Genomic DNA, 16,657 nt, shown 5'->3' on the forward strand with positions numbered 1-16,657 from the left:
GTGGGAACGTAGATCGACCAGTAAATCAAGAGCCTTGCCTTATGGCTCAGCTCTTTCTTTACCACAATAGACCGGTAAAGAGTCTGCATCACTGCTGACCCAGCACCAATCTGCCTGTCAATCTCCCGCTCCCTTGTACCATCACTCGTGACCCCAAGATACTTAAACTCCTCCACTTGAGGCAAGAGCTCATCCCCGACCCAGAGAGGGCTCTCCACCCTTTCCCGCCTGAGAACCATGGCCTCGGATTTGGAGGTACTGATCCTCATCCCGGCCGCTTCACACTCAGCTGCAAAAGCTGAAGTTCACGGCCTGATGTCCCCAATAGGACCACATCATCTGCAAACACCTTGAGGTCACCAAACCGGACACCCTCCGTCCCCTGACTGTGCCTAGAAATTCTATTCATAAAAATTATGAATAGAATTGGTGACAAAGGGCAGCCCTGACAGAATACCCCTGGGAATACCCCTGGGAACACAGTTGAATGCCTTCTCCAAATCCACAAAGCACGTGTGGACTGGTTGGGCAAACTCCCATGAACCCTCCAGAATCCTGGAGAGGGTGAAGAGTTGGTCCAGTGTTCCACGACCAGGGCAGAACCCGCACTGCTCCTCCTGAATCCGAGGTTTGACTATAAGCCGGACTCTCTTCTCCAGTACCCCTTCATAGACCTTACCAGGGAGGCTGAGGAGTGTGATTCCCCTGTAGTTGGAACACACCCTCCGGTCCCCCTTTTTGAAAAGAGGTGAACCCCAGTCTGCCAATCCAGTGGCACCGCCCCCGATGTCCACGCAATGTTGAAAAGGCGTGTCAGCCAAGACAGCCCCACAACATCCAGAGCCTTGAGGAACTTGGGACGGATCTCATCCACCCCTGGAGCCCTGCCACCAAGGAGCTTTTTAACTACCTTAGCGACTTCGGCCTCAGTAATGGACAAGCCTATTCCTGTGTCCCCTGACTCTGCCTCCTCACTGGAGAACGTGTCGGTGGGATTGAGAAGGTCCTCAAAGCATTCCTTCCACGGCCCAATGACATCTTCAGTTGAAGTCAGCAGCACACCATCTCCACTATATACATTGCTAGTGGCACACTGCTTTCCCCTTCTGAGTCGCCTGACGGTTTGCCAGAATCTTTTCGGAGCCGACTTAAAGTTACTTTCCAAGGCCTCACCAAACTCTTCCCACACGCGGGTTTTTGCCTTGGCAACGACTGAAGCCGCAGATTGCTTGGCCTGTCGATACCTGCCAGCTGCCTCTGGTGTCCTACAGGCCAACCATGCCCGGTAGGACTCCTTCTTCAGCTTGACGGCATCTCTCACCTGGGGTGTCCACCACCGGGTTCGACGATTACCACCCCGACAGGCACCAACTACCTTGCGATCACAGCTACAGTCAGCCACTTCAACAATGGAGGAGCGGAACATGGCCCATTCTGAGTCAATGTCCCCCACCTCCCCCGATATCTGGTCAAAGTTCTGACGGAGGTGTGAGTTGAAGATCAATCTGACAGGTTCTTCTGCCAGACGTTCCTCACTATACGTTTGGGTTTGCCTGGTCTGACCGGCATCTTCCCCCACCACCTGATCCAACTCACCACCAGGTGGTGATCAGTTGACAGCTCAGCTCCTCTCTTTACCCGAGTGTCCAAAACACATGGCCGCAATTCCGATGACACGACTAAAAAGTCAATCATTGAACTGCAGCCTAGGGTGTCCTGGTGCCATGTGCACTTATGGACATCCTTGTGTTCAAACATGGTGTTCGTTATGGACAAACTGTGGTTTGCACAGAAGTCCAAAAACTGAACACCACTCGGGTTCAGATCAGAGAGGTCATTCCTACCAATCACACCCCTCCAGGTCTCACTGTTGTTGCCCACGTGAGCGTTGAAGTCCCCCAGTAGGACAATAGAGTCTCCAGGAGGAGCACTTTCAAGCACCCTTCCCAAGGACTCTAGGAAGGCTGGGTACTCTGAACCGCTGTTCAGTGCATAAGCACAGACAACAGTCAGGACCCGTTCCCCAACCCGAAGGCGTAGGGAAGCTACCCTCTCGTCCACTGGAGAAAACCCCAACATATAGGCGCAGAGTTGAGGGGCTATGAGAAAGCCCACACCTGCCCGCCACCTCTCACCATGGGTAACTCCAGAAAAGAATCTAGCCCCTCTCAAGGAGATTGGACCTAGAGCCCAAGCTGTGTGTTGAGGTGAGCCCGACTATATCTAGCTGGTATCTCTCAACCTCGCGCACCAACTCAGGCTCCTTCCCCGTCAGTGAGGTAACATTCCAAGTTCCAAAAGCCAGTTTCAGCAACCGAGGATCAGAACGCTAAGGCCCACGCACTTCGGACACTGCCCGATCCACAACGCACCGAACCCCTACTACTGCCCCTCCCATTGGTGGTGGGTCGATGGGAGGGGTGCATAAACTCTGGTACACAAATTTCATAAGTAGACTTTAAGGTAAAAAAAAAGTAGGACGCGGACCCTTTAATATGTTAAGCTACAACTTGAACCATATTAGATAACATATTTAGTAGAGTAAATAAAGTCTGCATTAATACGTTCTAAAACATTTTGACAAACAATACTGTAATTCTTTAGCTGACCACAGGGTGGCAGTTAAACCATAGATAATCTTTGAAATGCTGCTCTTTTCTACTAGTGAAAGGCTACAGCATTCCCTCATTTAGCGTTTTACATGTTTCCCTGTAGGTTTCCCTGATTATTTAGTCCATAAGCCAATGACTAGGACAAATAAACTTTACTGTGCTATTTCAATGGCCATCCCATAAAGAAATGCATACTGATTCTTCAAACATTATTACTGATCTCACCAAAACATGATAGAAAAGCTGTTGTTGATGAAAGAAATAATGAAAACATCATAATTTGTAACAGAGAAACACATCTCAAAATATCTCCTATACACACATTCTTCTGCTGCACACACACACCCATACACAGTCACAGGGCTCTTGTCATGCAGGACCGCCCAGGGGCAACAGGTGATAAATTACAGAGCCCCTCTGCCACTATCTCTGTGGTTTCCTCCCTTTCTTTGTTCTCCTGAGGCAGATCCCCTCTCCCCAAACCTCTTCAGCTCTTTTTAAAAGCTCTTTTTGTCTAAGAGATTAAACGGAGGAGGAAGCGTCGTGTGAGGGCACGGATGTTTTCTTAAGGTTGTCTAAACTTAAAATGAAGGAGGCAGAAAGAGAGGGGAGCTCTTCATGCCCTGCCACACTGGAGAAGACCGAAGACCCAACTTCAGTACGAGGCTGTGACACCTTAAGGCTGCCATTGTTTAGACTGCAAAAGCAGCTACGCCATTGACCTTGGACATTCCATTAACACACGAGACAGATCAGAGCTGAGTGACACACACACACACACACATATATATATATAGATAGATAGATAGATAGATAGATAGATAGATAGATAGATAGATAGATAGATAGATAGATATAGATATATAGATATATATTGATATATATGATATATTTATATTTATATCTTTGTATATATATATATATATATATATATATATATATATATATATATATATATATATATATATATATATATATATTGATTTAAGAAGACATTGGTTGGTTTTTATTCCATTAAAAAGACAATATTAAGTTTAGCTATTTTATTTTTCAGGTTGGGTTGCAGTTTTATTCATGTTTTGTGAGATAAATACACCAACATAGACTTGTATACATGTACACACCCACATACAAGCATGGGATGCATGTCAGGACATGTAACTTCCATGTCCTCACAGAAGAATGAAAAATGGAGAGGTGTGTTTTAGTCATTGTTAAGGAAAACTCACAAACTCTCATCATCACATAATAGGGGAACAATGGTGCTAAAAGTATGAGTCATTTTCCAACAAGAATCAACTTACTGGAGTGAATCACAGCCTCAGTGAGTAGGCCGATTTTCTGTGTGTAATCTATGTGTTTTCTAATTCTCTCCAAAACACACCACAGATTGTAATATTCAGGAGTCTCATGCTGAAGAAAAATATATGTGCATATATTTCCTCATTCTAATATTCATGTAGAATATATGTTAATGTATGTGATGTGTTATCATTGAAATCGCAAGCAAACAAAATATATGTAAACATATTTTCTCATCGCTGAAATATATGTGTAATATACAGTGAAAAAGTCATGTGAAATACTCATCTTATGTTAAGTTGGATGATCTGAAACGTAAAAGTAACAAATCACCAAAAAATAAATAAGTAAATAAATAAATAATAGAAGAAATGGGGGTAGGGGTGTACTTTTTTACAGTACTGTATATCAAGTTTATTCCAGGCAAAACGGATATACATACCACCCTGTTTCTAAAAAAAGTTTGGATGCTGTGCAAATAAGAATTAAATGGAATAAGGTGCAAATAATTTAAAGTCTATATTTGACGGAAAATAGTACAAAGGCAGCATATCAAATGTTGAAACTGAGAAATTTTATTCTTTTTTGAAAAACATAGGTCCATTTTGAATTTAATGCCAGCAACACATTTCAAAAAGTTTGGGACAGGGTCATGTTTACCATTGTGTTGCATTGCATCTTCTTTTAACAACACTCTGTTAGTGTTTTGGAACCAAGGGCACCAACTGCTGAAGTTGTGATAGTGAAATGTTTTCCCATTCTTGCTTGATACAGGATTTCAGCTGCTCAATATTTCAGGGTCTCATCATCATCATCATCATTAGCCGCTTAGTCCAGATAGGGTCGTGGTACAGTTCAGGGTCTCCTTTGTTGTAATTTTTGTTTCATAATGTGCTAAATGTTTTCAATATGTGACAAGTCTGGACTGTAGAGAGGCCAATTTAGCACCTGGACTCTTTTGGTTAGGCACTGTTTTGCTGAAATAAGCAAGGCCTTCGCTGAAACAGACTGCATGGCAGCATATGTTGCTCCAAAATGTGTATATATCATTAAGCATTAATGATGCCTTCACAGATGTGCAAGTCACCCATGCTATGTGCGCTAATGCATCCCGTACCATCACAGATGCTGGCTTTTGACTGTTTGAACTGTCAGTACATTCTGCTTTCATTTACATTTTTCACAGAGCATCAAAACAAACAGGGCTGTACATATATTTCCTTATATACAAAATAAATGTGCAATGTACCATATGTCAGTACATGTGATGCATTAGCACTGACATCCAAAACAAACAAAAATATGTAAACATATTTCTTCATATCTAAAATATACACTATATTTCCAAAAATATTCATTCACCCATCCAAATAATTGAATTCAGGTGTTCCAATCACTTCAGTGGCCACAGGTGTATAAAACCAAGCACCTAGGCCTGCAGACTGTTTCTACAGACATTTGTGAAAGAATGGGTCGCTCTCAGGAGCTCAGTGAATTCCAGCATGGTACTGTGGTAGGATGCTACCTGTGCAACAAGTCCAGTCGTGAAATTTCCTCCCTACTAAATAATCCACAGTCAACTGTCAGTGGTATTATAACAAAGTGGAAGCGATTGGGAACGACAGCAACTCAGCCACGAAGTGGTAGGCCACGTAAAATGACAGAGCGGAGTCATCAGATGCTGAGGCCAACTTTCTGCAGAGTCATTCGCTACAGACCTACAAACTTCATGAGGCCTTCAGATTAGCTCAAGAACAGTGTAGAGATCTTCATGGAATGGGAAAGCAGCTGCATCCAAGCCTTACATTACCAAGCGCAATGCAAAGCGGCGAATGCAGTGGTGTAAAGCGCTGCCACCGGACTATAGAGCAGTGGAGACGTGTTTTCTGGAGTGATGAGTCACACTTCTCCATCAGCCAATCCTATGCATGACTCTGGGTTTGGCGGTTGCCAGGAGAACAGTACCTGTCTGACTGCATTGTGCCAAGTTTGTTGGAGGGGGGATTATGGTGTGGGGTTGTTTTTCAGGAGTTGGACTTGGCCCCTTCGTTCCAGTGAAAGGAACTCTTAATGCTTCAGCAGACCAAGAAATTTTGGACAATTTTATGCTCCCAAATTTGTGGGAACAGTTTGGGGACGGCCCCTTCCTGTTCCAACATGAGTGCGCACCAGTGCACAAAGCAAGGCCCATAAAGACATGGATGAGGGAGTTTGGTGTGGAAGAACTTGACTGGCCTGCACAGAGTCCTGACCTCAACCTCAACTTTTGATGCATTAGGGCTGAAATTCTGAACAAATGTGTACATATACTTTCCTATATCTTAAATAATTGTGAAATGCAAGTCAATATAAACATTGAAAGACTAACACTTTAAAGTCTTTGAACTGAAATTAACATAATACAAAAATTGGTGTATTGTTTTCATTACAGCTTCCAGTGTCATGATGGATGTATTCAGATTGGCACATTATCTGCTGTACTGTATATTTCGTGACAGTGAGGTGAACTGCTGCTTTATGTAGAGTGTAGTTGTATAAATGTGCTTAAGCAGTTGCTCTTCTTTCTGATTGCTTTATTCAGCTCTGTTGCCATGCAGTGTTTTCTCTGTATAGAGCATTCATTCTCATGTCATGCTGGCATTTCAGACTGGCCCTGAGAAGTCCAACCTCAGGCTAACAGGCTAGAGGAGCCTGAGAGAGGAAAACAACATGAACACAAAGGAGAGCAGGTTTTTTTGAAAGAAAGCAATGGCCTGGATGACCACAGCCTGAAAAGAAAGGCTAGAGTGATGAGTGAAAGGCCTGCTGGGAAATAAAACATTTTCTGCTTTGTATCGCTTTCTTTTACAGCTTTCTCTAGCCTGTGGGGGAAGTTCCTTCTCACACCACTGCCATTCATCTGTCCAATGGAAAACTTGGCTTTTACTGTCAAGGGACAGAGTGTGAGGGAACTAGTGTCAAAGGCTTCTCTATTTCATTTGTACACTGCCATGAGGGAAGTGTCTGAAGAATGGGATGTGGTAGAATAGTACTATAGTGGGGAATAGTAGTAAAGTTTAGAAATGTACTATAAAATATTATGTTTTATAAGCTTTCAGATGCAGGTTGGGTTTTGACAGGCAATTCATGCCTGAAACAAACAATACATTCTGTTGTTTTGCTCTTGTAAAAATAGAGCGAGACCATGGCCCCTATTGTATTTCAAGAATTGGGGGAAAAGATCCCAGACTGTTGAGTCAGCAGCTAGTTAAAACCTGTCATTTGTCTGAGTTTCCTGAGCTTCAGTGCTCTATTTCAATCTAGACAACACAATCAACACCATACCAAACTATTAATAAGGCCATATATTACATTATGGCCAACAGAGATGGCCCATAGCAACACTCTCTGAGATTAGATTGATATTACAGGGAATAGACAGGACAAAAATCCTGAACAAAGTCACACTATTACACAGATAGATAGATAGATAGATAGATAGATAGATAGATAGATAGATAGATAGATAGATAGATAGATAGATAGATAGATAGATAGATAGATAGATAGATAGATAGATACTTTATTGATCCCAAAGGAAATTTTGCAACAGCATAGACATTAAACATGAATGGTGCCCTGTAGAATACGTGCTTGATAGTTGTGCAGTTAAGGTTATCTTAACTGTGACGTTGAATGAAGTAATTACATTCTATGAGGCTTGATTGCAACTTTACAGCGGGAACAAGATGATTACACTGGCCACGTATACTGACCTTCTAGTGGATAATGTACTTCACAGGATGGAATAAAATGGTGGTACTTTTTATAAGCATCTTTGATTTGTTTATCTTTTCCATTTACATAACTGAGATGCTGTGCTAAATTAAGATTAACTTTAAGCATTAAGCATTTAAGCAATAAGAGAACTTTTGACTCAACTAAGAAATTTGAGTTGCGTGTCCTCAAGTTGAGTCAACTCAAGAAAAGCCATGTAATCAGTTACTATATCACTTTGAGTTGAGCTGACCTCTAATTTTTTGCAGTGCAGGATGTTTTCCAGCTTGATAAGGAAAGAGGTTTTTGTTTCTATGGCTGTTCAGAATTAGGTTTAATCAGTACTTTCTGATTAAACAGTACTTTCTTGTGAACAATGCCATTTTTTGAAACAAGAAATTTACCAACATCCAAACACTATCATGTCTGGGTTAATTATGGAGCTGACTACGCCAGGCTTCTATGGGTCTGGAATTTGTGGTTCACTCCTGCAACACAGATATGTATGATTTGCATTAAGTGGGTAAATCCTATTGGTCTCTTAGCGACCATACTGTGTGTACCTGTGCATACAGCATAGACAACACCTCTGTAATAGAGAAGCACTGGTCATTGAGGTAATGGAGTGAGGAACACGCTGAGCCATGTTGAATGGAAAGAATGCTTTCACCTTCTGACACTCATTGATCACTATCTGATCTTCTACTTCTGATCTCTCACACCACGCTCCACTAGCCTTAGGCAGAAGGGCTGAGATGGGTCAGAGGGACAGAACAAAGAACAGGTTGTGGAAAGATGTCCCCGCTGTTGTTCGAAGTGCTTTGGCAACACAAATCCAAGTCACACCAATTTGCTTACATGGAACAACCAAATAGAAATGTAAGAAGAGGAAATCTTCTCAGTGAGAGAAGAGAGTGGAAACTGGTCATCGTATTCAATACAACAGTTCTACATTAAAAGTCTGCTTCAGAGGGTGAGAGGGCACAGATGCACTTTACTTACACTTGGGAATGTTTACTTCAATTATACTTTGTGCCAAAAAAGCTTTTACATCTCAGTGGTGCGTGAGAGAGAATGAAAGGAAAGGAAAAGGAGGATCAGTGGCAAGGCCTGATGACAGTCTACTTCCCTTATCAGCACACACCGCCTCTGAACTGTTAACACACCGGACACTCAACACACCTCCGAGAGGGCTGAAGAACCTTTAAAAGATGTTTCACATTGTGTACATGTTTTATACCAATTTATGCATTCATTCTGGAACCTTTGCATTATTAATTAGTTATTTGAATATTGATTATTCAATTGAGAGGATTTTAGTTAAACAAACTATGGCATCTCACAAAGACTCCTTTCCAGCATCTATTTTAAGAGTTTACATTACAAAGTGGAAGTTTGGACCTGCTAGCGGGTTCTGGCTATTTAAAAGTTTGAAACAAAATTTCACTTGGCCAAAAATTGAATATATATATTTTTCCACTTTCACCAACTGAAGTCAATTAGCTCAATTTGATGTCCAAAGTTTGCTTGTTTGGTTTTGCACTAGAGTTACAAGGCTAATGTAGCTAATAGGTTAATAACAAGTTTATAATGTAGCTAATGAGTTTATAATAAGCTTATAGCAACCCATTAGCATTGTGCCAGACTGCATGCCTTGAATTATCACATGCTTCTCAACCTATGTTCAGTTGTAAAGTAATCTCAAATAGACTTGCGTACCTAGTTTATGGAACTTCTTGATGGAACTATGATATACTGCTATCTGTAAAACTGAATAAAAGTGCTTCTTGTGAATTTAGTCCATTTTTATAGATAACAGTGTGTCACACAATGTCTCAGGGTGAGTAATACATAGTAAAATTTACTAATTTATGCATACATAAGTAAAAATTTAACAGGTTTGTACTTTAGTTAAATCCAAGTATATTGCATATATCTAATTTCATGTCCTGACTTTTTGAACTTTACCATTAGCATTTTAAAAAAAGCATCTAAAAACACTGTTGTCCAGAAGATGCTGAATTTTAATGTGATTTTATTAATTACTCAGTACTTAAAACAATACTAGGTAAGATTTTTAGGTAAAACTGAAAGAAATAGCTTTACTCTGAGTCAGCAGAAAAAGAAAAGAAAGTGCCAAGAAATGCTGTCCATGCGCTGCTGTCTTTATGTATTAATATCATGGCCATGGCCATACTACTAGGTAAGGAGTCCAAAGCATAATTGATATTACAAAATGTTATTCCACATATCATGTGCAATTAAACATTTTCAAATCCCTGGAACTTACATAGTGTAACTTTAAATGGAGTTTTCCAGTTAAGTCTGCTACTTGCTTCCTTACTGACTCAAGATATTTTTTTGGAAATTCACTTTTACTTCTACTTGAATGTTTATTTCACATTTTTTACTTGAATATGGGTTTAGTATATTATACCCACTTCAGCAGAAATTATGGAAGTCTATTTGATATTACTTAACAATTTAATTTACTTTGTGGTAAGGGTTGAATAAACAAGCATACAGTTTGCACGACAGTAACTTCTGGCTAGTGGTAATTTCTTTTACTTCATAGCTCTACAATAGCCTTGTATCTGCCTTGTAAATCCATGCTTACTCTCAGTTGCTCACAGTGCTGCATAGTAATGCAAATCTTTTGACAAGAATGTAGATGACGGCATTCTCAAGGATGCATAGTAAGACCCAAGCTTGAATCTTAGCCACAAGGCTCTAATGTACACAATTTTCATCACAGTATTTCTGTCAGACAGCAACATTCCTTACTGTGAAGGACAACTATAAGTTTGGTGTCAGCAGTTCAGTTGACCAATAGTGGTGTACAAGCTGAGCAGAAAGTCAGTTGTTTTTGAAGAAGTCTGAAAAGTACACCCTCAATTAAAATCATCAATCATGTTCCCACATATGAAACTATTGGCAAGTGAAGCTACTGATAGTGAGGGGGTCTGGATGTGACTTGTCTAGGAATTTGTGAGTGATGTCATTCTCTGAATGTCAGGAATCCATGTGGAGATATGAGAGAGATCATGTTGCAAGCGTGCACACTGAAGATGCAGGTAACATTCTTCAGACATAAAATGTATGTACAGCTGTCACTGTGTTCATGTCTGGGCACTGTATGTTTACAGTGTATTGACATTTAAGGAGTTACTGCTCCTTAAAATCAGTTAAAACTGTTCTTCACATAGAGATGGAGATTTATGCTAATGTCAGTGATCTCTCAACACTACCTTCAGTATGTCTGACAGCTGTGTTCCTTACATGAGAGTTACATAATGTTCACTGCCAGACTGCGTGTATGCTGAGGGCTGGCAGTGCAGAAGCTTTTTTCTTCTTTTTCAATGCTGAACAGCTAGCTAATGGTGACATTTCATAAGTGATGACAAAATCAGGGCATTCTTCACTTCTTTCTCTCTTTTTATATCTATTTTCTCAGATTTCTCTGATTTTCTCTCTCTGATGTAAGAGATACAGTCGGAATCAGTTTTCACCAGATATGTTATGCTTATTTAGTACATGACTGCACTGTGTATTGGTGGGTGCACAAATTTTAAGGGAATTTCACAAATTTGGTGAAATGGTGCACTGTGAGAAACTTCTCAACTTAGATTTTCTTTTCCATGGTGGTGATGGGAACCGGAGGTTGCAATGTGTACAAATGCAAATATAGACTTTTTTATTTACTATCCCAAACTGCCAACGAATTTACATGTGTTGTCTGAGTTTGGGGTACTATTTTGCTTAATAACACGCTGCATGTATCTCTCTGCCCTGCATATGTTTTAAAATATGTGTTTTGTGCCAAGCCTTGTCTCAAGATTATCATGAAACAATGTCTCATGTCTTGTCTCAATCTTGGATGCCTGGTTCCTTTCACCATCACTGTGGACAACTCTGACTCTAGGTCTCTCCAGAATAGTGCATTTCACATCAAACCACTCTGAATGGCCTTATCTTAACAAGTTAATTATTCAAATATTTTGAAAGAAAAAAACATAGATTAATACTGTTAATGATTATTAGTACTCTCATAGTTCTGAATACAATGATTTTTATTCAGTGTTTCACATACTGTAGCTCATTAAATCCACTCAAACAGCGCTAACTGTGCTTTTGTCTGTGTTTAAGACAATGCTGATGATATCAATATGCTCAGAAAACTATTTTATGTTGTGATGTAATCATATATGCTCCATCTGTGTCAGAAAGCCTGAAAATTACCCAGTGCTTTGAAGACTAATCCTGTCATTATATGATTAGTGCACCATCCTCTGCAAATTATACCATTTGCATAATCCAGTTTGTTGTTTATGTAGCCCTATTTACAGTGTGATTGACACTACAATGAAAAGGCCATTTGTCCTCTTTAAGCTGTTATCATATACTTCTCAAGATATTTGGAATAAGTTAAACTTACTTTTGTTTTTAGTTTTGTAAATTAGTAATTGTTTTTTATTGTTTACTCTATCTTGGTTCAACGCATCACATGCAACTGTCATTCATCAACTTTTATTAAATGTCTGTGTGTATTTGTTGCTGTATAGACCTGCATTTGGGTGCACATGACTGCAGTGCTGTATGTGTATGTGTGTGTGTGTGTGTGTGTGTGTGTGTGTGTGTGTGTGTATGTGTTTGGGTAGGTGTGGCTTTGAAGGAATGAGTTTGCACAGTCTTGAACATGCTTGTGTGTGTGTGTGTGTGTGTGTGTGTGTGTGTGTGTGTTTGCCTGTCCCAGCTTGAGGCAGCAGGAGTGGAAACTCTTGACCTCATTAAAGGCTTCAGATGATATCACAGTGTGTTCAATGTGATGCTTCTGACGATGCTGTTCCACTGTTTGGTTGATAATGCAAATATGTAAAAACAAAGAAAAAGACCTAAAATTATACATCATACAATACTTTATCTAAACTTTTAAACTGTAGTCTTATTGGTTTGTCATTACTAAGTAAATAATAAAGTAATAATACAGATCAAATATACTTGATTCAGCATTTCTTTTAATTCTATGAGTTGTGTAGAAACTATTTATAATTTACAATTAATCAGTAAGATCTTGGTATCAGTAACAGTACGAGTTATGTATGTAATTATATAAGTTAATTATTACATCATATGCAGTGGTCTAAACAACAATCGATGTTATCATCATGGTATAATTGTGAACATTTTTGCATAATGCAATGATTGACATGTAGACAGCGTTTTGAAGTGAAATGTTTCACCAAAGCGACACTAAAGCTCTGTTCAGGCTGGATTAGTTTGACCAGAGGAGGGCTGGTAATGTTATTTGTGCGTGATTTGAGTAGTTGATTTGTGTTGGATAACGCATGTGTATAATTTCCTAAAGTACCCCAAATAGCCCAGATCCAAACATTATTGCGCAAATGTTTACACTTTCATTTCCAACCAATAACACGTTGTGCAGCCTAATGACATATAAACTAGCATTAATCTAGTAAAGCAATACCTGCTTACCAAATGCCACTCAGCAAGATAGAAAACGCATCGCCTTGAGAGAGATGCTTTCAAAATATTTCATTGTCCTTTTCCCTCAGCCATCACCAACAATGCTGTGGATTTTAGTCTGTCACAGACTTGAGAATTAAGGAATTGGGTCACATGAAGCTCCATTTAGCTGTTAGCCTTGTCTTCAGGTCGCAAAAAAGATGAAGGTGATCATTTCTATTATTATTTTGTTATTAATGCATTAGTGTGATGTTGATTCAAACAAGACTACTACTCAGGAAGCTGTGAGTTTGACGAATTTTGGAAGGTTATTTGCACCAGAATTATGACTTAACAGGCTTCTAGCAGACTAATCCAGCTCAAATAGGGCTTCAGTGTCTCAGATTTCTTTACAGCAGTGGTGACTGGAACCAGTGTCATCAGTGCAAACATAACCATTCTATTTAACAAAACAAAAAGTGAACCTACAGTTTTCTTTGGGCACTTTTAATGCAATCTAATTATTTTAATTAATTCTTAGAATGTAGAGATGACACCTCTGATCATATTACTTATGAGAGTAAGATACATACAGGCCTTGAGGATTTAAGGGGTTAAAACAATAACAATAAAGTGACCTGTTTGAAATGTACAAGAAAGTATGAATGCATGTATTGTGAACTGTTAGATTATCATCTCTCCGCTGCTTAAATGACTGGATCTCATTTTACTCTGAGCAGATCACTCTGGATTAGTTCAACACCCCCTTCCTTTTTGTCAGATACTTTATGGAACATTTCACTCACGCACACACACACCTACACACACACACACACACACACACACACACACACACACACACACACACACACACACACACACACACACACACACAAAATGTACACACATTGCCCAGAGTCTTCTGTATGTTTTAAATGGTTCTAATGGGTTCATCATGTTCCTGAATGTTGAAACGAAAAAGTTAGAACATCATGTGTGTGAGACGTGCGCTTTTCTCTGTTGCTGATTAGCCCTCTCCACACCAATGATGTCATGATGGCCAGGTGTGGCCCACCTGTGATTCAGTCTGCACACTGTATACTCAGAGCTGCAGGGCAAACCAAACCCCCTCCCCAATTGTACACTCAATGCACTCTTGCCTTCAAAGGGCCGCTGAAGTCTCCCCCTCCCTCCTCCTAATCTCTCCTTTTCCTCTTTTTCTTTTGTGCCAGGAGATGACTACAGTGCCTGTGTGTGTGAGTGTTGTTGCTATTATTATTAATAACAGTGGTCGCGGAAGTGTCATCACTTGGCCTCTATTATTAAGAGCAAAGAAGGCTCTGTGGGTGTGTCTCACGTGTAGGTATGAGTGAAGGTGTTGTTCTTTACATACTTCTTGTTTTGTTTTTTTTTTCTTCAGTCCAGTTTTGGGTGATCACTTCAAAGACCTTACTGGAAAATTTGAAAAACACTTAATTCTTAAATACATGCATAACATACAAGAATTTGGCTTCACCAACCACATCAGAAAATTACTAAACTTGTCTTGAAAGGAACACAATTAATTTGACCTATCATCCATTCACAGTTACTCAGTTACTAATTCTCTTTTTGGGTTTACATTCTGTTCTATACCACTTTCCTGTTGGTCACACCTTTCATTTTTGAGCTTCAACATCTATTTCAGACAAAAGAAATCTTGAAAAGAGAAGAATTGTATTTAAGAAACTTTAGTTCTTGTGCTAATAGCTACTAAGAATGACCCCTGTTGTTCCAATAGGATCATAGCTTTTAGGTTTTTTTGCAATCAGGTACTTTTTAGATCTGATTACGTTTTACTAGGCTACTCTCAAAAAAAAATATTATTATTAAATTACTGTTACATTTAATGGTCAATATGCATTAAAAAAAGATTAAATGCATGTAGATAAAATATACATATACCACACACACATAACACATCCACACACACATACACTATATTTCACATATGAAATTAAGTGAGATCCCATTCTTAATCATGGGGTTTAATATGATGTCAGCCCACCCTTTGCAGCTATAACTGCTTCAACCACTCTGGGAAGGCTTTTCACAAGGTTTAGGAGTTTTTTTTAATGGGTTGAGGTCAGAACTCTGCAGGCCAGTCAAGTTCTTCCACACCAAACTCACTCATCCATGTCTTTATGGACCTTGCTTTGTTCACTGGTGTGCAGCCATGTTGGAACAGGAAGGGGCCATCCCCAAACTGTTCCCACAAAGTTGGGAGCATGAAATTGTCCAAAATCTCTTGACCTGGTGAAGCATTAAGAGTTCCTTTCACTGGAACTAAGGGGCCGAGCCAACTCCTGAAAAACAACCCCACACCATAATCCCCCCTCCACCAAACTTTGCACTTGACACAATGCAGTCAGACAGGTACTGTTGTTCTCCTGGCAACCGCCAAACTCAGAGTCATCCATCGGATTGCTAGACGGGAAAGCGTGACTTATCACTCCAGAGAACACTCCACTGCTCCATAGTCCAGTCTGAAGGCCACAGGAAGGTTGGTGGTCTGTAGTGATGGACTCTGCAGAAAGTTTGTGACCTCTGTGCACTATGCGCCTCAGCATCCGCTGACCCCACTCTGTCATTTACTTGGTCTACCATTTCGTGGATGAGTTGCTGTCGTACCCAATAGCCTCCACTTTGTTATAATACCACTGACAGTTGACTGTGGAATATTTAGTAGCGAGGAAATTTCACAACTGGACTTGCTGCACACATGGCATCCCACCATGGTATATATATATATATATATATATATATATATATATATATATATGTATATATGTAACTTGTGTGTGTGTATATTAGCACTGCTGTTATTATTTAGTAATAGAATGAAAATTCACAAAAACAAATGACAACTATTTTTTTTACAGTCATTTGCATGTATTTAATAGTTTTTCCTATAATTATTATGGTAAAATATTGTGTTTTACAATGATTGTAAAACACAGTTGGCTGTTGAAACTGTTGAATTGCAGTCTAAAGCAGTTCAACCAATATAAACATTTAGCTGGGCAACTGAGCCCAAGTCTCAATGAATGTGCAGCAAAGAAAGTATTTCAACTGTCCATGTAATATTTCAGGGCTTACTTAAGGTTCTGTATTTTTTTCTTTTTACATATTTTGCATAAACAATGGCCAGTTCGGGTTATAGGACAACATTTATTAATTTCCTCTCCCCTTTTACTGGTTGAGCTTGACAATTTAAGTAGAAATACCTTTACTAGAGTAAAGATTTAGACTACTCTATACACTTATGGCCACTGATAACATAGCTGTAGCCATTACAACTATTGGGATAGTATAGCTGTATCATTCTCCTAAACAATTCCCCTTCCTTTTCTACTTGTTTCCTTGTGATGTTGTTGTTGCTTTACTCTATGGTGAGTGTTGAGTGACATATAAGCCTGAAAGCCTGCATTCAATTAAGCCAAATCCTGAAGCCAAAGCTAGGCTTTGACCTTAAAAGGCTGGAA

The sequence above is a fragment of the Pygocentrus nattereri genome, chromosome 17, assembly GCF_015220715.1.
Source record: "Pygocentrus nattereri isolate fPygNat1 chromosome 17, fPygNat1.pri, whole genome shotgun sequence".
Lineage (NCBI taxonomy): Eukaryota > Metazoa > Chordata > Actinopteri > Characiformes > Serrasalmidae > Pygocentrus > Pygocentrus nattereri.